Genomic DNA, 25,841 nt, shown 5'->3' with positions numbered 1-25,841 from the left:
CCTGTCATGGGAGAAATTGTGATTAGAAAGGGGGAAAGTCAAAATTGTCCTATTTCTTGTTCTTGTCTGTTGGTCCCTTACCTAAGCATATCCTATTGCTTTTTTCTCCCTCATTTTCCCCATCTTCTGCCACTTTGGTCATTAGGATGAAGAAGCAAAAGTTAAAAAGAAAGTAGTAATATAGGAATAGATTAAGAGAGGAAAAGCTAAAACAGAACTGGATAACTTTTCCTCTCTTCAGAAGTGGGGTGAGGTAATTCAATGCATGAAGCACTTATTTAGTGTCTTCCATATATAAGAGAATAAGAAAAAAGATCTGCAAATTTCAAAAGTAGGGCATAAATCCTTACTCTCCACTTGTCTCCTCTCCTACCTCCCCAAACATACTTCACAAACAACATTCCATATCTCTGTTTACAGAAACAGAATTAAGGTCAAATTAAATTCTGCTGACCTACCAAAGACAGTCTTAGGAAAACTGAAGCAGTGAGGTCTAATTTTGGCAAGCTTTGGCTTGACTTTATTTGTGTACCTTTCTCTCACCTGGTTCTTTTCCAACAAGCCTGAAATTTCACAAAAGGCCTAGATGCCCCTCAGCTACACTTTCTCAGGCTCACCCTTTCCACAACTCCCCAGATAAAATTTATCTGTAGGCCATCTACCAATGATCTCTCTGACAGGAGTGAATAAATGAATGAGCTACTGTATGTTAATCTGTTCTGTGCTCAAGAAGAGATTTAGTGTGGAAATGTGTTAAACCAAGCAAGTGGCTAAAATAATGATACCATAATGAGAATGTAAAGCACAAAGGTTGACCAAATGTAAGAAAGGATTTGACTTTGAGGAACCTCTTAAATCCCGAAGTACTAGAGGATACATCATGCTCTGTCACAGATGACTGACTAGTGCTGTAGCTTGGGGAGCTTTTGTCCTCTACAGCAGGGGACTGCAAACTATTCCTCTTAGACCAAATCTACCTGCTGCCTGTTTTCATAGATAACATAGTATAAGAACACAGTCATGTCCATTCTTCAGTGTTTCTGTGCTACAATGGCAGAGCTGCAGCAAAGACCATATGATTCACAAAACTTCAAATATTTACCGTCTGGTCTTTTCAAGAAAAGGTGTGCTGACCTCTACTCTATAGGAATAATGACATGAAAAGAGGGGCAAGTCTTCTATCTTATTTCTATTTCTTTCTTTTTCTTTTCCTCCCCCCCACCAACTTTTTTTCTTCAATTATAGAACAGAGCAATTCAAACTTTCAGTTTGACTACTTAGCAAAAGCTAAAACTAATGAGTTACAGTTATCTTAAGACATCTTCAATTTCTGCTGCTTTTACACTGTAGACATAATTGAATGAGCGCTTGTAGTGATTGTCTTGCTTTGGTTATATAATTCCAAATCGATTCCAATTTAGCTTCCTTTAATCACTTCTAATGACTGCTGATTTATCACACAAGGAATTTACCTCTAACACAGTACAGAAAAATGCATATTGTCTTCTTATCTTACACCACTAATGCATGATGTGCATAAAGGAGGCACAGATGTTTAGAAATTATAAATATTTTTGTGATGATATAGACTGTAACACAAAACCTAGGCCATCACTCTTTGATTGAACTTTAGAATTACAAAGTGCTGGGTGTGGTGACTCATGCCTATATTTCCAGCACTTTGGAAGGCCGAGACAAGAGAATGCTTGAGCTCAGGAGTTCGAGACCAGTCTGGCAACATAGCATGACCTTGTCTCTACAAATAATAAAAAAGTTAGCATGGTTGTGAGCGTCTGTGGTCCCAACTACTTGGAAGGGTGAGGCGGGAGGATAGCTTGAGCCCAGGAGGTCAAGGTTGCAGTGACCTGTGATCACGCCACTGCAATCCAGCCTGGGAAAGATTCTGTCTCCCAAAAAAAAAGAAAGCACAATAAGATACCATTGCATTCTTCCAAAATAAAACTAGTATAGGAAAAAAATTAAAAAGTCGCCAATATTTTTAAAGTATGATTTTTTTGTAGTGCATCAGTAGCCCATCTCCCTAAGTTTGCATTACCCAAAGCATGTTTCCCAGAAAGAGTTCTAAGTAAGTAGGTTAAGAGAGAAAAAAATAAGGAGGTCAAATAAGCTTAGTAAAGACAAAGTTAAATGGATATCCTCACTGTACAACTTCTCAGAAGGTTTAATGCAAAATTGTCCATTATTAATTGCAAACCAGAGGATAGAGTACACTTTGTTTTTTAATTTATTTATTTACCCATTTTTTCAATAAATATTTTCTGAGTGCTTACTGCCAATCAGTTTTCTAGGTACTCTGAATACAGTATTTCAAAAAGTTCAAAGGTTAGGAAGAGTTGGAGGATATCATGTAAATTTAGAAAGTTTTAGAAAGAATTCATGAAGGGAAAGGACTCTGAAAAATGAGTGGAATTATGGTATGTGGAATTGACTAAAGGAGCTGCGTTCTAGTAACTAGAAATATGACTAGAGATATACATAAATGGGGGCTAATATACACTTATTGGATTTAAATGAATTATATGGAATGTGACCACTGCAATAGTATGATGAAATCTTCTGCTTTGAGAATGGCACCTTGAATATGTTAGTTTGTACACACACACATTCTTACATGCTCACATACACACAAGTTACTGAAATAGACTTCATTTTGGTGTGTCAGTTAATATATTATTAATCTGCTAAATGTTAATCAAACTATTAACCGAGTTTTATTGCTTCTGATGGATTTTTCAAATTTTACCTGTATTGAAAGGTTTTTCTTCAGCATTTGTTTGACTTGTCAGTGTCATTATTCTGAAGTCACACTCTCTAGTTTCACTTTTACTTGTTTTAAGGGCACCAAACAAGCAAAATAAAATGTGATAATTTTATTCTCAAATGTTGGTTTAATTTAATACATAAATGGTGACACTCAGATGTTTTTGTAGGCTTTCTGTTGTTAGCCTCATCATTTAATCAAATTGAGGAGCAAAGTGATCTATTTAATTTACTGTTCTATTTAAAAAAGAGTTGCTTTGCTATATATTAATCTGACCTGGTGGACAATTTGCATAGGCTCAAAATGAAATATATGTAACACTGAACTATATTTAACATATTTATAACTCCACTGGGACCACTCCAAATACATAACCAACTGCCAAATCGACATACTTCCTTGGATTCTAACAGGCACCTCAAACTTAACATGTCCAAAACTGAGATTTTGACCTTCCCCTAGAATCTGCTCCTGCCAGTTTTGTCTTCTCACATTTCACACCAATTCATCAGTGAATTTCATGGACTCTAACACATTCCACCTTGGGTTGTTTTCACAACCTCCTCTGCTACCAAATGGTGGGTCAAAACCTCATCATCTGTCTTTTAGATGATTGCAGAATCCTTCTACATAGTCTCCCTAATGTTTTTAGTCTCATCACAGCTACCAGAGTGATTTTGTTAAAGTTAGATTATGTGACTTCCTACTCAGAGCTGGCCAAGGCACCCCCCATTTAATGTGAATTAAAAACCTGAATCCTCAGTGATGTACAATGGCTTGCACCTGTCTTCATCTCTCAGTATGTTCCCTTAATCACTTTGCTCCAGTCACTCTGACCACCTCAAGATTCCACCATTACATCTGATCAGACCTGCTTTCTCCACTTCAGATTGCTATTCAAATATTAACTTCACAGAGAAAGATTTCCTAATAACCCTTTTTAAAATGTCAATAACCTCATTCCTCTTCCTCATTTTAGTTTCCCCACTGCCATTCATCACTTTCCAATATACTATATATTTTACTTATTTATTTTGTTTATAGTCTCTTTCCCTCCAGTAGATTTTAAACTCCATGAGAGTTCAAATCTTATGGATACAGAAGTAGATACAGTACCTACTTCATAAGATAATTATAGGATTAAAACAATTAGCATATGTATATAAGGTGCCCAGTACAATGCTTGGCTTACTCTAGATAATCTATACATTGAAGTTTTCATTACAGAATGGAAAAGTATGCAGTCAAATGGGCCTGCCAAAATCTTGCAGTCAAATGGGCCTGTATGTGGAGCTAGCTCTGCCATTTACTACCTGCTTGGGAATCTTAGTTTGTGGTTCAATGCTGTATACTCAGACAGAGCCCAGAATAGTGCCTGGTACACACAGTGACACTTAACATATATTGAATAAATGAATAAAGATACTTTTTTGATAGCTCAAAATTTACTTGTGGCTTTTTAGTATCTGAGAGATTGCCATTATGAGCATGAGTTCTATCATGCCAAACTTACAAAGTCTGAACTGATTTTAAAACATGCGATGAAATTACTGCTTTTTGAAAAACAAATTCATGATTTTAAGTGATGAATATAATTCAAAAATATCATCTATGTAAAAAGCCAATAAAAATGTGTTTGAATTATGTCAGCTTTCAATAATAGTGATAATAATATGTATAATTTTTATACTTACAAGGCATTGCTTATATTTTACCTTATTTTAAACTTTCCCCAACTCAGCATACAGGAGTTATTATCCCTGTGTTGCAGAAGAGATGGACTAAGGAATTTCTACGAAGTCAGACATATACTAAGTGGCGGAGCTAGCTTCAAATACAGGCCTATTTTAAATGAGTTAAATGCCCCAATTAAAAGACACAGACAGGCAAATTGGATAAAGAGTCAAGACCCATAGGTGTGCTGTATTCAAGAGATTCATCTCACATGCAAAGACACACATAGGTTCAAAATAAAGTGATGAAGAAAAATTTACCAAGCAAATAGAAAGCAGAAAAAAGCAAGGGTTGCAATCCTAGCTTCTGACAGGACAGATTTTAAACCAACAAAGATCAAAAAGGACAAAGAAGGGGATTACATAATGGTAAAGGGATCAATTCAACAGGAAGAACTAACTATTCTAAATATATATGCACCCAATACAGGAGCATCCAGATTCATAAAACAAGTTCCTGGAGACCTACAAAGACACTTTTACTCCCACATAAGAATAGTGGGGGACTTTGGGCTGGACACAGTGTCTTATGCCTATAATTCCAGCACTTTGGGAGGCTGAGGCAGGTGGATCATGAGGTCAGAAGTTTGAGACCAGCCTGGCCAACATGGTGAAACCTTGTCTCTACTAAAAATACAAAAATTAGCCTAGCATGGTGGTGCAAACCTGTAATCCTAGCTACTCAGGAGGCTGAGGCAGGAGAATTGCTTGAACCCAGGAGGCAGAGATTGTAGTGAGCAGAGATCATGCCACTGCACTCCAGCTTGAGCAACAGAGTGAGAATGTGTCTCAAAAACAAACAAACAAACAAACAACAACAACAAAAAAAAACAGTGGGGGACTTTAACATCCCACTGTCAATATTAGACAGATCAACAAGACAGAAAATTAACAAAGATATTCAGGACTTGAACTCAGCTCTGGATCAAGTGGACCTAATAGACATCTACAAAACTCTTCACCCAAAACCAACGAATATACATTCTTCTCAGTGCCACATTGCACTTACTTTAAAGTCAACCACTTAATTGGAAGTAAAACACTCCTCAGCAAATGCAAAAGAGCTGAAATCATAACAAAGAATCTCTCAGACCACAGTGCAATCAAATTAGAACTCAAGATAAAGAAACTCACTCAAAACCACACAACTACATAGAAATTAAACAACCTGGTCCTGAATGACTCCTGGATAAATAATGAAATTAAGGCAGAAATCAAGAAGTTTTTGAAACCAAAGAGAACAAATAGACAATGTACCAGAAACTCTGGCACTCAGCTAAAGCAGTGTTAAGAGGGAAATTTATAGCACTAAGTAGCCACATTGGAAAGCTAGAAAAATGTAAAATTGACACCCTAACATCACAGCTAAAAGAACTAGAAAAGCAAGAGCAAACAAATCCAAAAACTAGCAGAAGATAAGAAATAATGAAGATCAGAGCAGAACTGAAGGAGATAGAACACAAAAAACTCTTCAAAAAAAAAATCAATGAATCCAGGAGCCAGTGGAAAAAATTAATAAAATAGACCAGTAGCTAGACTAATAAAGAAGAAAAGAGAGATCAAATAGACACAGTAAAAAGTGATAAAGGGGATATCACCACTGACCCCACAGAAATACAAACTACCATCAGAGAATACTATAAATACCTCTGCACAAATAAACTAGAAAATCTAGAAGAAATGGATAAATTCCTGGACACATACACCCTCACAAGACTAAACTAGGAAGAAGTCAAACCCTTAAATAGAACATTAACAATTCTGAAATTGAGTCAGTAATAAATAGCCTACCAACCAAAAAAAGACCAGGACCAAACAGATTCACAGCAAAATTCTACCAGAGGTACAAAAAGCAACTGGTAATATTCCTTCTGAAACTATTCCAAACAACTGAAAAGGAGAGACTCCTCCCTAACTCCTTTTCTGAGGCCAGCATCATCCTGATACAAAAACCTGGCAGAGATAAAACACCAATAAAAAGCTTTAGGCTAATATCTCTGATGAACATTGATGTGAAAATCCTCAATAACATACTGGCAAACTGAATCTAGCAGCATATTAAAAAACTTATCCACCATGATCAATCAGCTTCATCCCTGGGATGCAAGGCTGGTTCAACATAAGCAAATCAGTAAACATAATCCACCACATAAACAGAAACAATGACAAAAACCACACGATTATCTCAATAGATGCAGAAAAGGCCTTTGATAAAATTAAAATCCCTTCATGTTAAAAACTCTGAATAAACTAGGTATTGATGAAACATATCTCAAAATAATAAGAGCTATTTATGACAAACCCACAGCCAATATCATACTGAATGGGCAAAAGCTAGAAGTATTCCCATTAAAAACCAGCACAAGACAAGGATGCCCTCTCTCATTACTCCTGTTCAACATGGTATTGGAAGTCTCAGCCAGGGCAATCAGGCAAGAGAAAGAAATAAGGGTATTCAAATAGGAAGAGAGGAAGTAAAATTGTCTCTGCAGACAACATGATCCTATATTTAGAAAACCCCATCATCTCAGCCCAAATGCTCCTTAAGCTGGTAAGCAACTTCAGCAAAGTCTCAGAATACAAAATCAATGTGCAAAAATCACAAGCATTCCTATATACCAACAATAGACAGGCAGAGAGCCAAATCATGAATGAACTCCCATTTGCAATGCTACAAAGAGAATAAAATATCTAGGAATACAGCTAACAAGGGATGTGAAGGACCTTTTCAAGGAGAACCACAAATCACTGCTCAAGGAAATGAGAGAGGACACAAACAAATGTAAAATATTCCATCCTTATGGATAGGAAGAATCAATATCATGAAAATGGCCATACTGCTCAAAGTAATTTATAGATTCAATGCTATTCCCATTAAACTACCATTGACATTCTTTACAGAATTCAAAAAACTACTTTAAAATTCATACGGAACCAAAAAAGGACCTGTATAGCCAAGACAACCCTAAGCAAAAGGAAAAAAAAAAAAAACCTGGAGGCATCATGCTACCTCACTTCAAACCATACTACAAGGCTATAGTAACCAAAATAGCGTGGTACTGGTATCAAAACGGACATACATACCAATGGAACAGAATAGAGACCTCAGAAATAAGACCACACATCTACAACCATCTGATTTTAAACAAACCTGACAAAAACAAGCAATGGGAAAAGGATTTCTTATTTAATAAATGGTGCTGGGAAAACTGGCTAGCCATACACAGAAAACTGAAACTGGACCCCTTCCTTAAACCTTATACAAAAATTAACTCAAGATGGATTAAAGACTTAAATGTGAAACCCAAAACCATAAAATCCCTAGAAGAAAATCTAGGCAAGACCATTCAGAACATAGGTATGGGCAAAAATTTTATGATGAAATTGCCAAAAGTAACTGCAACAAAAGCCAAAATTGACAAATGGGATCTAATTAAACTAAAGAGCTTCTGCACAGCAAACGAAACTATCATCAGAGTGAACAGGCAACCTACAGAGTGGGAGAAAATTTTTGCAATCTACCCATCTGACAAAGGTCTAATATCCAGAATTTACAAGGAACTTAAACAAATTTACAAGAAAAAAACAAACCCCATCAAAAAGTGGGTAAAGGGTATGAACAGTCACTTCTCAAAAGAAGACATTTATGTGGCAAACAAACATGAGAAAAAGCTCAACATCACTGATCATCAGAGAAATGCAAATCAAAACCACACTGAGATACCATCTCGCACCAGTTAGAATGGCGATTATTAAAAAGTCAAGAGACAACACATGCTGGCGAGGCTGTGGAGAAATAGGAATGCTTTTACACTGTCGGTGGGAATGTAAATTAGTTCAACCATTGTGAAAGACAGTGTGGCAATTCCTCAAGGATCTAGAAGCAGAAATACCATTTTATCCAGTAGTCCCACTACTGGGTATATACTCAAAAGAATACAAATCATTCTATTGTAAAGTTACATGCACACATATGTTTCCTGCAGCACTATTCACAACAGCAAAGACATGGAACCAACACAATGATAGACCGGATAAAGAAAATGTGGTACATATACACCATGGAATACTATGCAGTCATAAAAAGTAATGAGATCATGTCCTTTGCAGGGACATGGATGAAGCTGGAAGCCATCATCCTCAGCAAACTAACACAGGAACAGAAAACCAAACACTGCATGTTCTCACTTATAAGTAGGAGATGAACAATGAGAATACATGGACACAGGAAGAGGAACAACATACAGTGCAGCCTGTCTGCAGAGGGGAGGGGAGGGAAAGCATCAGGATAAATACCTAATGCACGTGGGGCTTAGTACCCAGATCACGGGTTGATAGGTGCAGCAAGCCACCATGGCACATGTTTACCTGTGTAACAAACCTGCACCTTCTGCACATGTGTCTCAGAACTTTAAGTAAAACAAACAAACAAAAATCCAAATGCAGGCCCATTTGCCTGCAAAATCTGCATGCTTTTCCATTCACTCTCCCATAACGAAAACTTCAACATATAGATTATTTACAGTAAGCCAAGCACTGTATTAGGCATATTATATACATATGTTAATTGTTTTTATCCCATAAGTATTTTATGAAGTAGATATATCCTTATTCTATAGTATGGTGGTTACCCGTATAGAGTTTGGAGCCAGACTACTTGGGCCAAATTCCAGCTTCACTTCTCACTAGCTATGACCTTGGACAAACACTTCTGGGTCTCAGGTTTGTGTAAAGATAAGTATTCTAAAATTGGGTGCGGGTAGGGGTAGGGGAAACCTGTCCTTTCTGGTTGTTTGAATTCTAAGTAAAAATAGTCTTTGCCTATTTTAGGGCATGATCTTGCTATAGTTTGGGTAAATCTAGCCATAGTGTTTATTCACTCATATTTATCAACTTTGTGCTGTACACAGTACATAAAATAACCTTAAGTATTTCAGCAGATGATTTGGGTATTAATGCCAATTTAAAACTGTGCTGAAATAAATGTAAAGGGAAAAAAAAAGAAAACCTCTCTCATGTGGCCAGATGAACCTGGCAGGGAATCTGAATAATATTATTATCCAGCCACATCATTAACAAATCCTGCTCAGGCCGCATGGTTGGCTTTGCTGCTGTGATTATGGAAACAACTTTTTCACTTACTCCTCCTCTTCCTCTTCCTCTTCCTCCAACTGGCCCGCATTTTCAGTTTTAAGATGTGGCATAGTGGTATTCTTGGGATCTTAGAGAGAATATTGAAAATTTAATTCATAGTCTTTATCTTTAAAAGCAATAAGAAAATATTTATTAATATTTATTTCAATTTATTGTTTTTTATTTATTAATATAGATGATACTGGTGCTCTCACTAGATCCTTATGTCAGAAAGTAATCATCATGTATGCAAGGCATCCTAAGGGAAGATGGGTGTGTCATCATGCCAAAGGTTGGAAAATTGTCCCCCACCTGTTCTCTTTCTGTCTATAATATGAATTTATCTTTGTATGACTGATAACATGAATTTATAGGTTATATTATCTAGTTTAAACTAAATTCACTCTTATCAAATGGACACATGGCTTAAGAAGCTTCCAGCAAGGAAGCTGCAGATGTAAGATAATACTAACAATGAAAGTAAAAGCAAAATACAAAAAAATGGTAAAGCAAATATTTCTTCTACTCTGTGTACAAGTGCTTGCTTTCTCAGTCATATTGTTAAATAAGAATGACGACCTAATGGTATGTGTCAAGATGTCAGCAAAAAAGTTGAAATTATTAAGAAGAACATTGAAACAGGGATATTTACCAAACATTGTTAAAGGAAAAAAAAAAAAAAAAAAAAAAAAAACCTCATCCTAAGAGTATGCATTGTCTTGTACACCAGTTAATGATAATAAATGCATACTTGATTGGCAGACACTTTAAATCTGAGCATCCAGAAGCTATTTCTCACGACAACTCAAAGTGGGTTTTTTTGGTATAATTAAAAATAAAATAAATAATGATTTAAAATAAGTTTATCTCATCCTTTAAAAATTCCATATTTGTACATGGTTTATAATGCACATTTTCCATAGAATAGGACATGTCTATAATTTATAAATAAATTTTAAAATCCCATATGTTAAGGGTAACATGCTAAAAATTTGTTTAGGGATGAGAGTCAGCAAGTTTGGAAGACACCCTGGGGTAAATGGTAATTTTAGGCAAGTAATAGACAAATTGTATATAAGTTTTCTTTTTTTTGATACTTATCGTGACTTTAGTTGATACAAAAGAAGCCTTGGTTGGCACATATTTTTTCTAGGTTTCTCCACACACTCAGAGTAAGTTTTTAATAAGCTCAGGAAAATATAGTTAACCAGTTGAAAAATTATCAAATGGCTAATGCTCTTTTTGTTAGGAATTAGTCTCCTCATAAAGCCTTTAAAGGCCTATTTCTTTTCTTCACATACGAATGAATGTAATTGTACATTTTGTTATAAATAAAGGCACTAGAGAACGTTAGCAGGCTGAGTTTTCCATTAACTCTTTTCAAATTCTCTCAGCCCTGTAGTGAAACCCAAGGTTCATTATGAAAAGAGTGATTTGCCACTAATCAGCAGTTCCAATGGCAATGAAGATGTGTTTTTGTGTTCTAAGGCAGCTTAATTAGACTGTACTCTAAGATTTGCCTCACAAACCAAGCTAATAAGATTATTTTGAAACATGTGTTGAACTACCAGGCCTCATTTATTTAAAATTAGTTAGAACAATTTATATTGTAGGATAAATACTCAGTAATTTACCAAAGCTACTCAAAGTGTCTTCTTTTAGCATGGCCATTGCAGAGGTCAACATGTGGTAAAATATATGAGAAAAATTGCATAGAGATATTAATAGATATCCTAAACAAGTCCATCCCCCAGTAGTGTTGTCTGGGGTCTGAAATAGCACTGACAAAGGCTTTTTATTATAGCTTTTTCATATGTATGTGTACCTGTTGCAGGTGCACAGTTGAAAAAGTCTAGGAAACTAAGATTTATTTGCTGTGCAATCTTGGGTAAGTTATTTAAATTACCAAGCTTAAGTTTCTTTATCTTTGAGCTGAAGACAATAATGATATTTTTCTATAATATAGTTGTAAAGATTATTAAATGAAATAATGCAAATAAATGTCTTATTGACTAAATTGTTAGCTGTGAGTTTATATTTAAAAATTGGAAATTATGTCATTATAAATAATTTTAATGGTATACATAACCAGTTACAAAGAGTGATGTCATACTTAGTATCAGGGCTTAATTGTGAAACATCAGAGATCTAGAGATTTTAACATGTGGTGACATCAATCTGAATACATGGCTTTTACCCTCTATCAGGAGACATTAGTTTAAACAATAATGAATAATTCAAAACTAAAACATTCTACCAATCAATGTAATATTTCCCTTAATTTTTTCTAAAATTGACCAATGACTGAAATAGTTTATACCAGGAAGATGGTCATGTGTAGAAAATTTCTCTCTAATGCATGAAATTAAAATAACTGATCTAAATTATCAAAGTGAAAACTGCCTTCAAACTCAGCTATGATGCCTCACCTGTTCATTTTTGTTTGTGTTTCCTAAACCAATGTTATGGTAAAAGAAATGAAGCTGAAGAAGTAAGGACATAGACGTAGAGCCTAATGTTTGCTGTTTAAATAATATATCATCTCTTGAGTCATAGAGGGTGATCAAAATTGATAATGACCATCCTGGCTAACACGGTGAAACCCTGTCTCCACTAAAAATACAGAAACAATTAGCTGGGCATGGTGACAGGTGCCTGTAGTCCCAGTTTCTCAGGAGGCTGAGGCAGGAGAATGGCATGAACCTGGGAGGTAGAGCTTGCAGTGAGCCGAGATCGCGCCACTGCACTCCAGCCTGGGTGACAGAGTGAAGACTCCATCTCAAAAAAAAAAAAAAAAAAAAGAAATTGATAATGAACATCAAAATCTAAAATATCATTGAAGAAGAGTATTTCTGGAAATGTAGATAATCCCTTGAAAGTTTAAGTAAATCCAATTCAACCAAGATACTTCAACAACCTCCTGGGTCCTGGCTATTTGACTGTCTTTGGGCAATATTTTAAAGTTGGTGATGCTGAGAGCAGCAGTTCAGTTAGCTGGTACTTTGAAGATGTAAGTTTCTGGTAAGAACCACATCTCCTTACAAACCAGAGGGAAGACATTTACCTTGAAATGCCACATCAGTAGAGGACAATGGAACAAAGTTCTGCACAAGCCTTTCTTCTAGACTTTTATTTCCATGCAGATTGAGGCCATTTAGAAATTATACACTGGAATGTTGTACTTCAGTGGCCAGCAATGAGTAACCAGCAGTAGCAATTCTGGAGTGCCAGCATCTTCCTAATGACACTATCTTGCTTGTTTGTTTTTGGTATTTAGTTGGTAATTTTTTTTTTTTTTTTTTTTTAATTTTTGAGATGGGCAGGTTGGAGTGCAGTAGCACAATCTGCTCACTGCAACCTCTGCCTCCCATGTTCAAGCAATCTTCCTTCCTCAACCTCTCCAGTAGCTAGGATTATAGGCATGTGCCATCATGCCCAGCTAATTTTTGTATTTTTAGTAGAGACAGGGTTTCACCATGTTGGCCAGACTGTTATCGAATTCCTGACCTCAAGTGATCTGCCTGCCTTGGCCTCCCAAAGCGCTGGGATAGAAGGTGTTAGTCACGACGCCTGGCCTAGTTGGTCATTCTTTTTGTCCAGCTCTTCTTGATTCCAGGCCACTTTTGAGCCTGTTTCTAACATTACCATCCATTCTGTGAGGATGTGGGACATTTCTTCCACAATTTCCTTTGTGACTTAATTCTAACCCACCAGAATTGACCTTTACTTTTCTTTCTAGACCCATCTCTAATTACAGTCCTCAACAAAAACCATATTACTACCAACCTGCTTGTCATTCTCTGAAAACATTCTACAACAAGCAGTTGTTCTCTCTTTCTCTGCCACGCCACCTCTTGATACATCTTCCATTCTTCATGTCCCCATGTGAATCTAATCATCTCCAATTTGGAATTACTCTTTCCCTTACTAATGGGAAGGCAGCATCATATAGTAAAAGAGAGTCATTGATTGGAACCCTGTCAATTCCTCTCTACTGTGCTTTATAGTCTGTACTGGATTTTATAGTTCATCTTTCTTCCAGAGAAATATTTTAATTTATTTAAGGTAGACCAGTTCAAAAGCAACATATGCATTCATCCAAATGAAATTATTCCCTGCTCTTCTAGGGATAAGGAAAGAATTATTGAAACAATAACATTTAACATATCAAATTTAAATTTTATAAAGTGAAAAGTAACTGATAGTAAGCACTCATTAAGTAACTAAGGTTTGTTGAGAAAAAGTAGTTGTATTAGTCCATTCTCATGCTGCTATGAAGAAATACCTGAGACTGGGCAATTTATAAAGAAAAAAGGTTTAGTTGGCTCACAGTTCCATATGGCTGGGGAGGCCTCAAGAAACTCATAGTCATGGCAGAAGCACCTCTTCTGGGGGCGGCAGGAGAGAGAATGAGTGCCAAGTGAAGGGAGGAAGACCCTTATAAAACCATCAGATTTCGTGAGAATTCATTCACTCATGAGAACAGCATGGGGGAAACCACCTCTGTGATTCAACTATCTCCACCTCCTCCCACCTTTAACATGTAGGGATTATTACAATGCAAGGTGGGTGGGGACACAGAGTCAAACCTTATCAGTAGTGAAAAGAGGTGAGGCTTTTTAGCCAGAATCATTTTCAGTTGCTTTGCAACCAGACATCCTGATGTGAATTTCTGCTCAAGGTTCTCCTTAAAAATTACTCAGCTTTGTATTGCATAGAGAATCAAGTCAACAGTAATTAGTTTGATTTTGAAAACCACATACGCCTGAAAAAATATCTAACCATTTAAGATGGCACTGCAAGATCTGACAAGGAAACTAGAAATCCAAAACCGTTGCCAATAATTAGCGTTGTCAATCTTCTCTTGCAGAACTTTTGTTATGATCCTTGAAGTTAATGACAGCAAGTCTTGATGAACTTATGGGGAGGAGAAGATAAAAAGTAACAATAGAATAAGAAAACAGAAAAGAAGTGTGATGCAAAGTAGGTATACCAGGCAATTATTTTAAAATCTTTGATATGTCTAAGGTTCTAAAAATGCAATCTCTTAGAAAGTTGATTTTCGGCTATAAAAACTATTTGGTTAAAGAGTAGAGTTTTGGCTTTCTGTTGGGTATAGGCTAATTATGCTAGTTACCAACCCCCATCCCCAATGTGATTACTAAGTTTTATTGTACTGGAGTGAAGCTGTATTAGGGACTTTCTCTAGAAAACTCAGTGTTTTTTTTTTTTTTGTTTGTTTGTTTGTTTGAGAAGGAGTCTCGCTCTGTCGCCCAGGCTGGAGTGCAGTGGCCGGATCTCAGCTCACTGCAAGCTCCGCCTCCCGGGTTCACGCCATTCTCCTGCCTCCGCCTCCCGAGCAGCTGGGACTACAGGCGCCCGCCACCTCGCCCGGCTAGTTTTTTTTGTATTTTTTAGTAGAGACGGGGTTTCACCGTGTCAGCCAGGATGGTCTTGATCTCCTGACCTCGTGATCCGCCCGTCTCGGCCTCCCAAAGTGCTGGGATTACAGGCTTGAGCCACCGCGCCCGGCCGAAAACTCATTTTTATATAGGACCTATTAGTATAGAGATCTGCTTCACAAATTAAATAAATAGTTATAATCTAATAGCCCTGCTTCATCATTCTTCTCTACCCAGCAAATTCACAAAATGTAATTCCAGGAAGAGATGGGTACTGGGCATGTGTAGGGTAAGATAGAGTGATGAGTATGTAACCTATATTATTAGATTGACTTCCACTGCGTATTTTGGTATTGATTTTGTATTATGCTTATATAGAAATCCTATATGAAATGTTCTGGTTTTGGAAGGATATGATTATATCCCTCCTGCAAATTGCTAGAAGGTAAATTACTTTCTACTTAATACTGAAGATTGAAATATGTCTCTCTGTGTGGTGAACTTAGCTGTAATGCAATGGCCTCTGACAGGTTTTAGCCACAGGACTCTTTATTTACATGGAATTGTATGCTGAAGATTTGCATGTAAAATTTATAAAAGTGGAACTCTTTGTGGCAGTGTAGAATATCAGGAACCTCCATTCTGCTCCTTCTCAACCTGATGTTTTTTATGCTACAATTGTCACTCCTACACAGTCACTCCCAGGAAACTCATAGGTGATCTAAAAACTGAGGGTTCCAGAAGTCTGAGTTTAAGCTAAATGTCTTAGTATTTGAATATAGATGTATTTTTTAATTTATTATTATGTAATGCAACATAGGCAAGTAAGCAGTGCACTATGTATACGTAAAACATGTTTTAATATAGACTGTTGTCAATGAAAAATCTGTATGTTTTCTACTTTTTTTTTAACATATCTTTATCAAGTTTGTTTGTTTGTTTTTGTTGAAACCATCTAGATAGAACTCCTACTCTGATCATAATTCAAAGCCACTAAGAAGTTAGAAAAAGAGAGAGAGAAATCACAGGATACCGCAGTAGGAGTCTCACATCCGGGGCTGACTTCCTGGCCATGTAACCTTTGGATGCATCTCCTCCTTTCTGAAGAAATGGAGCTGGGCTCAAAGTTTCCATATTTTCTAAAATTTCCTAAGGATAAGGATCATCTGTGGTACTTGCATTGCTAAAAGCACAAATTCCCAGACTTATTTCAAACTCACTAAATCAGAACTTCCAGGAGAGGCCTGGGAAGCTTGCATGTGACAGGATCTCCAGATGATCTGCATCATTGAGAGTCTGGCAACCAATGAACTCAACATCTCAAACAACCATTCTGATTTTAAAAGCCTATGATTCTCTGTCTTTGTAATAAATGTTTTCAGTGAGGCCATGGAGTTTGGAATAGAGAAGGTGGCAGAAAGAAAAAACAAAAAATCATCTTTTAAGATAAAAATGGTATTGAATTTAGCATTTTCCATGAAAATGTTAAAATAATTTTAAAATGTTGAAGAGTTATAAGCTAGATTGATTGATTGATTGATTTGATTTGATTTCTTTTTTGAGACAGAGTCTCGCTGTGTGGCCCAGGCTGGAGTGCAGTGGCAAGATCTCAGTTCGCTGCGGACTCCGCCTCCCGAGTTCACCCCGTTCTCCTATCTCAGTCTACCGAGTAGCTGGGACTAGGCGCCCGCCACCATGCCCGGCTAGTTTTTTGTATTTTAGTAGAGACGGGGTTTCACCGTGTTAGCCAGGATGCTCCTGATCTCCTGACTTCGTGATCCGCCCACCTTGGCTTCCCAAAGTGCTGGCATTACAGGCATGAGCCACTGCACCAGGCCTATAAGTTAGATTTTATCTTCAAGTTTCTTCTTTCAATTGGTGATTCCCTGTATTTTTTTCTGGGTCCTTATTCTGTTTGGGGTGTTGTGGGGACTAAAAAACAGATTGTCATCTGGCTTTAAAAAGCATCTGTTCAGATTAGTATCTTCAGAGGCATCCATTGGCTTCTCTGGAACTTAGTTATCCATCAGATGTTAACAATAAGATGTCATTCGTCCTTGGTACCACGGCTGCCTCAAGGCTGGCTGCTACTTTTCTTATTTCTCCTCTGCCCGTCCTGGGAGCATACAGATTCTTCTACAGCTCCTGGGGACCAGGAAACTTCTGTGAACTTGTCTAAAGTCCCATGTGACTACACATAAAGTACAGTTATTTTCTTTTTGCAGTCCTGCCTTCTTCTTGTATATCCACCCCACAAGTAATGCACAGATTCCTTTTACTCATGAATCCCACAAAAATTGCCTGGGATTTTTATTAAACAGCTATGTTAGAATGTTGTTTTGCATTTAATTCGGTTTTAAAAGCAAACTAGCTGAAGTATAGATGCAAGTGTGTTACAGTAACACTTATTTGTAATATGTAGTAGACATAAGTACTTTTCTCTATCTAAATCTTAATTGCAGCAAATATATAAGTACCTCTTTTTAAGAATAATAACTGTTTTTCCCATGTTAACCTGGATTGCTAATTTGTTAAATAGACTCTCTAAAACTTTATTCCAAATACTTTAAGGATTTTTTCATAGCTTAAATATAACAGATTATTATAACATATGCCGGTACTAAGCAATCTAAGGATTAATCAGTTGGTTTATCTCAAAATATTTTTTGAAATGACTTCAGGATAGAGAAATTAATTTCACACATAAATTGAATATACAAGTATCTGTTTCAAAACCATGTAAATATTGTTTTTGTCCCCCTGTAAAAATGTCAGTAACATTCTGAAAAATTCAAAAGATTGCATCATTTGTTCCACGGCTTCCTTTTTGAGTTTATGACTTTACTTACGTTATTTGTCTACTTATTGAAATTTATTTTGTGTCCCATGACATTGCAAGCAATTACTTTAATCTGTTTTATTTCTTAGAGAAATTCCTGATGTTTTTCTTGAAATGTTAAATTTTATTTCATATCTTACAGCTTGTTTGTGATACTAGAGACATCACATTTTTAACTGAACTAAACATAATGAAAGCAACTAAATGCCTTATACCATAAATAAATAGTTTCCATTTTCTAGTTTTCAATTTTTCCCATATGGTTAAATAAGTGTACTTCAAACAACAGCATGTATTCTATTTTTTAACACTATATTATAATATAAATCCTTTTTGTGTTACTACTTGCTCCTTACAACCATATTTTTAATAATTATGTAATACGCTGACAGTTGCTTTGCCCTAATTTAATCAGTTCCCAAATTGCTAGGCATTTGGCAAAATCCATTTTTACAAATATTTTAAAGAACCATGTATATAAAACCTTCACATAAATACATTTTAGCCAGAACTAAAGAGGATGATACTACTGGGATAAAGAGTGCTAACTTTTTTTACAGCTTAAGCCATCTGTAAATGACTTTACAATTAAACCACCAATTTTGAAGTGTAATAATTTTAACTTATACTAACAAGAATACTTTTGATAAATTTCATAGCAATAAAATGATGTTTTAATCTTCTTTTAATCTTCTCTTTTAATCTCTTTTTATCTCTTTTAATCTTCATTTACTTGATAACTATTCATAGTAAGCAACTAATAGTATCTCCTACTCTGTGAATTAATATTGGTTTCCTTTTATACTTAGCATAGATGTTGCTATAGAAATTCTGATATAAAGAGGCAAAATATGGGACAAAATTAAATGCATATTAAAACAACCATGTGGAAGTGAATATTATTAAATTATTATATACGAATTTTTCTTTACTTTAAACTTACTTTTATATTTGAAATTTTTCCTATGTAATTTTCTAGTCAAACTTTAAAAGATATTTTTTGTATAATTTCCTCTTATTTGAAAATCATCCATGGAATTTTCCATTTATAGTACTCTGTCCTAAGTGTTGAGAAAAGTTAAGGTGATAAAGTTGGTATAATTAGTATAATTATGATTCTATTGAAAATAGATACTATAGTATGGCTGACCATCACTTTAAAAGTCAGCATCTTAGTTTTGCCTTTATGCTTACTTTTAACAAATGCTTTACCTCACAAATTGCCTTTCAATATCAGAGAGTTAAGCTGTCAAATGTCCGAATTAGATTGGCTTGACTGCCTAATTAAATACAGATTCATCTGGAAAAGTGTTCTCCTGCTCTCACGTTTCAGTCTAATATCCGCTCAAATTCACGATGACCCCTATGTGGCCTCAACTTTAGAGCAAGGACAAACAGACAAAAATACCAACCCTCTCCTGTGCCGTTGCTTAGTCAGTTCTTTACCAGAAAAAAGCAATGGTATATATGTGAAGACAAACGTGAAGGGAAAGGGGCACCCCAAAATGGGAGAGGCCTATACTGACATAACTCAACAATAGGGAGTCAGAATACACCCATGTCTCACTCTCTCAGTGATCCCCACTACTTTTCAGAACTGTCACAATGCATTGAGAAGGAGATGAAAGTGGTTGAAAGTGGTGACTGCCAGTTTTTAACATTCTTCCTTAATGACATCATGCAGAAATTGGGAGGCAGCTGGAACTGAGAGGAAAGAATGCTTTGAGTCAGAAAATGTGAGCTCCAGCTCCAGCCCTGCTCCTCACTCACTGCATGGTGTCAGAGAAGCCCCTCCACTCTTGAGAATGAATTTTCTTTCCCTGAAAAATGAAGGAGTTGATCTTCATGAGCTACAAGATGACTCATGATTCGAAATTTCTGAGATTCTCTGATCACCAATAGATGAAAATTTCATTTATTCAGTGTTTTGGCTAGCTTTATGACATTGTGAAAAATTACAGCAAGGCTGAGATGCATCTATGAACACAATAAGCTCAGCTGGTTCTCTCTCAGGCAGTGAAAGAGGCAATGCATTATCAACTGACCTGAAGAAAAATCTATCATCTACATGATGTGTGTAAAGGCTAAAGATTAGGAACAAGCTGGGAGATGAGAAATACTTTTAGGAATGGCAAAAATAAAGTCACCCAATAGATAAGATATTGAGTTGTATGCCACCACTAGTAAAGATTGTCCCTGAGAAGGTCACATTTTGACAATGTAGTGACCACACTCAGACATGGCCAAGGACTATTCTCTTTCTGTTAAACTACTAATGGTAGAGAGGGCACCACACAAAGAAGGAACTTCTACTGTGTGTCTTCTATACCAGGTGCTGGGCTAACCACTTCTCAAAGGTCAAGTCAATTATTATATTTAAAATTTTTCAAAATAAGCAAGTTATTTGCATGTGCGTAAGAAAGCTAGCAAAAACTTAGTGTCTAGCTTGAAACATCTTATTTCAACATTTTATTGAAAAGAACAAAGTAGAAACCACCCAAGCATATATTTTTCTCACTTTCAGTGAGTCAGAGGTGGAGGGGAGGGAGAAAATAATGTGTTTGACTTGTAAGTAATGAGTAATCAAGAGCTATGTAATTGCTAATTTTGTATAGTTCTTGAGCAAAAGAAGGTATTTTTACATTCATAAATCTATTCAGTTTTCTTTAAATACAATGAGTGAAGGTTAGATATTTTTATGTTTTAAAATGAATAAAGAATTAATGTTTATAATACATGAAATTATAAACCACATGCATATTAACAAATGGCAGGCAAATCTTATGCTACGTTTACTCTGTCCTTGTTTTCAATTGATCTCTACTGGGCCTTTTTTTTTCTACTACAGGCTATTCCAGTGAAACATAAACTTTGAAAGAATTTTTTAAAATACATATAGCATAAAATGCAAAGAAAAATATTCACTAAAGACCTAGGGCCTACTGGGAGCATAATATGTAGATTCCACAGCATTAAAAGATTGTGTTGTAATAATGATAATGGTATGGAGTAATTCAGTAAACAAATGTTCTGCGTCTCATATAGAACAATTAGTTGGTAACTTTGCTCTATTGGACGGTACACTGGACCCCACTTCTTAGGATCTGTATGAATGTAGATAACTTATTTCTTCTTTCTGTGCCTTAAGTTTTTATTTTTGTAGAACAAGTTTCATAGTTAGCTGAAATATATAGGGTTTTTATGAGGATTAGATGAAATCAACATGGAAAGTCTCACAATTGACACATATAAAGAATTTAATTAACAATGCCTTTTAAATAAATTGAAAAAAACTCACATCAGCTAGAGGTCTCCAAAATCTCAGCTTGGTCTTGTACCAACATTACAACCCAGAAGAAATTACTTTAGCTCTTTGATTTTAGATTTCTTATCTGTAGAATGAGTTAAAGATATCTAGCTTGTAGCATTGTTTCAAGCATTAGTGATAGTACATGTGAAGCACTAGCTTGACATTCAATAAATGCACTTTGTAGGTGTCAGCAAAATATTACACATGTATAAATTCATGAAAATGAAAATGTGCAATTATAAAAATTATTAAAAATCTGTTTAGATTTTTACCCTCTGGGATTTAAAGTGCTTTAAATATCAGTGCATCATTTTAATGTTTATGGTTATTTCTATTATTTATCTTTACGAATGAGGTAAGATTTTTATAACATCATTAAAATGTAATAATTCAGTCTGGAAACAATCTCTGCAGTTGGAAAGGAAATAGATGAGGGTTCGGCTTAATGATTTTTTCCCCCAAAAGTTTTCTTATATATTTATTAATGAATCTTTAAAAACAAATAGATGAAAACACAGTGAAGAAGAGTTTAGTGACTCATATTTATTTGTATTTGCTAAACAATATTAGCATACTGTTTCCATGTGAGAGAAGGTTGGGGCTTTTGGTGTTTGCTGTTGGCTTAGCAAGTGGCTGGGATTCTATCCATGGAGACAATGTATGTCATCTCACATGCTACTCTACACACCTGGCTTGGTGTTTCAATGTATTATCTTTGAATTGCACTTAATGATACCACAAATTTCCAAGCAAATCCACTGGGTTTTGGGGACTCTTGTTACTTTCATCTAAGCAAGAGACTACTCAGATCTGTTATTTTCCTGGAAATAGGTACCAATAAGAAACGTGATGCTCACACACCATTGTAATAAAGAGCAAAACCAATCTAAATTACAAATTTTGTGCTTTACTAATTTGGTCCAAAAAATTATAAGTGATTCTAAATTCTTTCCTATAATGATGGTTCTCGGACCAGGGACCACTTCAGCAAGAGCAAATGATATTTTCTGCCTAGCAACAGGGGTATACATCTCACTTCTCATTTAGAATATGGCAATTATTTATGTTATTTAGGTAGGCACATTTGATGTCTCATTAAACCCTAACCTCAATTCCAGATTCTTTCTCTGCTAATTGATCAAACCCACTACTACCTAATGATTTGTCCTGATATTCCAGTTGGTGGTAACATTGTTTTACATAATCCCATCTCCTGCACATCTATTGTTTTGGTTTACACAATCTCCTCAGCCAGCAATTCTCTTCCTAAATAGGTACTTATCAAAATGCCTCATTGCCTTGTTGGCTTCAACTTCAGTAGGGAACTCGCCTAATTGCCCCAGCTGCAAGTAATTTTTCTGAGTGAGATCCTGGGACACTTTCCTTTGAGAGAGTCTATATTACACAGTTATTCCATTTATTTGTGTACACATCTTATCTTCCCCATTGTAAGCCATTGGGGAATTGCAACAATGTCATATATATTTTTCCCAGCACAACCCCAGCATATATATGGCAATCAATATATAAATGTTAAATTAGTGAATCCCTCAAAATGACATTGTATTAGTCTGTTCTCACATTGCTATGAAGAACTACCTGAGACTTGGTAATTTATAAAGAACAGAGCTTTAATTGACTCACAGTTTCACAGGCTGTACAGGAAGCATAGCTAATCATGCTTAGATACTTTTCCTTTAACATGGGCCCTTTTCCCTCCCCAAATAAAAGATCCTGAGTGACTCCTCTCAGGGAGCCAGATGGGGAACTCTTGCTCCTGTACAGTATCTCTTATACTTGAGCATAAGTCCTCAATAAAGCCTTGCCTAGGGAACTTGCTTGGCCCTGTGTCAATTTCTGTTGTGTGGTATCCCAAGAACCTTGACCAGTAACAACTTTCTTCCTGAATGCAGCAGGATCACGGGATGTGGGGAGCATTTTCTCTCCTGGAGGAGGAGACTTGAGAGCCAGCACGACTGCTGGCTATGATCTCTTCATGACTGAGTAGTGGCCACCTGCATTTCTGATTCAGTGTCATTGCAATTGGGGAGTCATCCTCTAGCCTGCCAGGGACTCTTCAGGCCCCCTTGCCCACAATTCTTCTCTTTTCTTTTCTATCTCCTTTGTTCTTTCGGTTGCTTCTTTTTCCCTTTCTCATTTCCTCTTATTTTAACTGGCTTGGCCTTAATAGACATCCATGAGGGAGAGATTGAAATTATTAGCTTGGTTTTCCTGGTTTGAGCCACCTTAACAGACATCCATGAGGGACAGATTGAAATGGTCGGCTTCCCAGGGCTCATCAACCCAGCATACAGCAGGTTGAAAGTGTGCATTGCACCCTACCCCTGGCTTCCATGTGGTGGAAAAACTCAGGCACCCTGGCTCTCCATTCTGCAACTTTGTTTAAAGCCCCTTTGCTACTTCACTTCCCTATGTGGCACTTGGTGAGGAAGAGAGGTCTGTGACCTTTTTAGTCCTTTGTTGGAGCATACAGTTCTGTCATTCTGCATGTTGTCTTTGTGAGAACAGAAGAGACAGTACTTGGATTCAATTTCTGAGCAATTCCTGCCCTGACCCACTTTCTCTTTTTGTTTGTCTAATGCATAACTTTATTCATTGTCACTTGGTTACTGCAGACTATGGGTTTCAACTCAGTAGGACCTGGACCAGGTACAAAGTTGGGGAGATAGAGAGGACTATCCAAGCCTGTACTCAGTTTTGGGTGGGAAGTGACTCACTCTCCTCCCTTGACACTTTGGCCCTCTTGCATGACTTATAGCACTGTGTTGTGTGGGGCCTGGAGTGATCTCTCTGCAATCACTTGGTCTCAGAGCCTACATCCAAGCCCTGGTAAAAATGGGAGACTGGAGACAGAAAAATTATGTTTCAAGAAAAATTTTAAAAAACTGTAGTACACCTGTTTTTAGATCCTAGTCTTGTTTACTGTTTTGAGTTTTTTTTAATTATTATTTTCTACAATTTGTACTGAATCTTGAATTCCTTCTGGGCTGAAAGTCTCCTAACTTATGTTTTCATATTTTTCTAGTCTATAACCCCTTGGGGCTCCAGGGCCTCCAATTCCCACCCCACCCCAACATTTCAGGTTACATATTGGGTCAAATTCATACATCTTCCAGGACAACGCCAACTGCTACTCTGCTTTTTAAAATGTGAAATACCCACCTATGATCAACAGTTAAGCCCACCTTTAAATTCATGCAAAGCCTTTGACCCTAGAAAGGAATGGTTGTTACCAGTAAGTAAAAATGTCTGGAGTTGGAGACATGCAATAGACCCTTAGATTAATATTACCCAATCATCCCAAAATGCCACACATAAGATGAATGCACTCACATGCTACATTTTTGTGTGTGCATGGGATGGCAAAGAATAGGCATCCCCATGTCTAAGCAATGAAACTAGCAATGGATTATATCTTATGGAAACTTCAGTGGTCTCTTTTTCTGTTCACAAAAACACTAAAGTCAAACATTGGATGCGCTCCTTCAAATTATTCACTAGGGTAGCACGAGATTTACCAGGAGGTATCCCAGATGAAGACAAACTTTTTTGGGTTATTCATTGCTTCCCTGGTGGGGAGTAGCAGCTCATCAATGGGTACTGAGGAATATTTCAAAGACCATATTCATATTAGCTAATGAAACTGCCAATTCTTTAACTGATTTTCAAGTATCACTCAATTCGGTAGCCCAGGTAGTTTTAGATAACAGAATAGCTCTACATTATATGCTTGCCAAAAAAGGTGAGGGTTGCATGGTAACTAACTCCTCTTGCTGCACATATATAAATGCATTTTCACAAATTGAAATTAGAGTAGAAAAAAATAAGACGGAAAATTACTTAGTTGCAACATACTCTAGATCAACACACTCTGATATTTCAGACTGCAGGAGACTGGTTTTCTAGCCTATTCACTTAGATTTCAGATGGCATCTGATTTCTTCTTATGGGCATTGTTAAACTGGGCTTAAGGATGTTTACTAATTATCACTGATGCTATTTGTTTTTTTAAATAATTACTTATGGTATTCCACAGGGGTGAGGACTATTAAAGTTTGTGCCTTTCAGGCTTGAAATCCCCTAGTCAAGAACAACCAATACTATCCCAGGAGGATCTGAGTCCCTATATATCGTTAGATCAGTCAGTGAGAGATTTTTACAACCTCCAAAGTTACGCAGCAATGACAACCCTGATCAGCAGGAAGTAGCTCCAGAAGATGAGACCTCTAGCCCCTTCTCCTGAAGATTAAGGAAGATAAAATCTCTCAGGTGGTTGGTTGGTGGGGGGAGGGGCAGGAATGAGACAGCATAGGGATGAGACTTGGCCCCCAACACCCACTAATGCATTTTTTTCATATCTGCTGACTACCAGACCTTGTTGTACTACCTCCATTAGTGCCATACCTCCTCACCAGACCTTGCAAACTATATGAAGAAACTAAGATAGGCAGCCACCATAAATCCACCATAAATCTTATTCAGGGGAGTTAACCCTATTACCTGTAGGCAGACAAGACCAGGAGAATGACTGATCCTGACCTTTTGCCTCATTATAATGTGTCTGGAGTTGGTTCCTTCCCATGGGTTCTTGGTCTCAGATTTCAAGAATGAAGCCACAGAC

The sequence above is a fragment of the Theropithecus gelada genome, chromosome 2 (genome assembly GCF_003255815.1).
Source record: "Theropithecus gelada isolate Dixy chromosome 2, Tgel_1.0, whole genome shotgun sequence".
Taxonomy (NCBI): domain Eukaryota; kingdom Metazoa; phylum Chordata; class Mammalia; order Primates; family Cercopithecidae; genus Theropithecus; species Theropithecus gelada.
Note: the sequence above shows the minus strand (reverse complement) of the source record.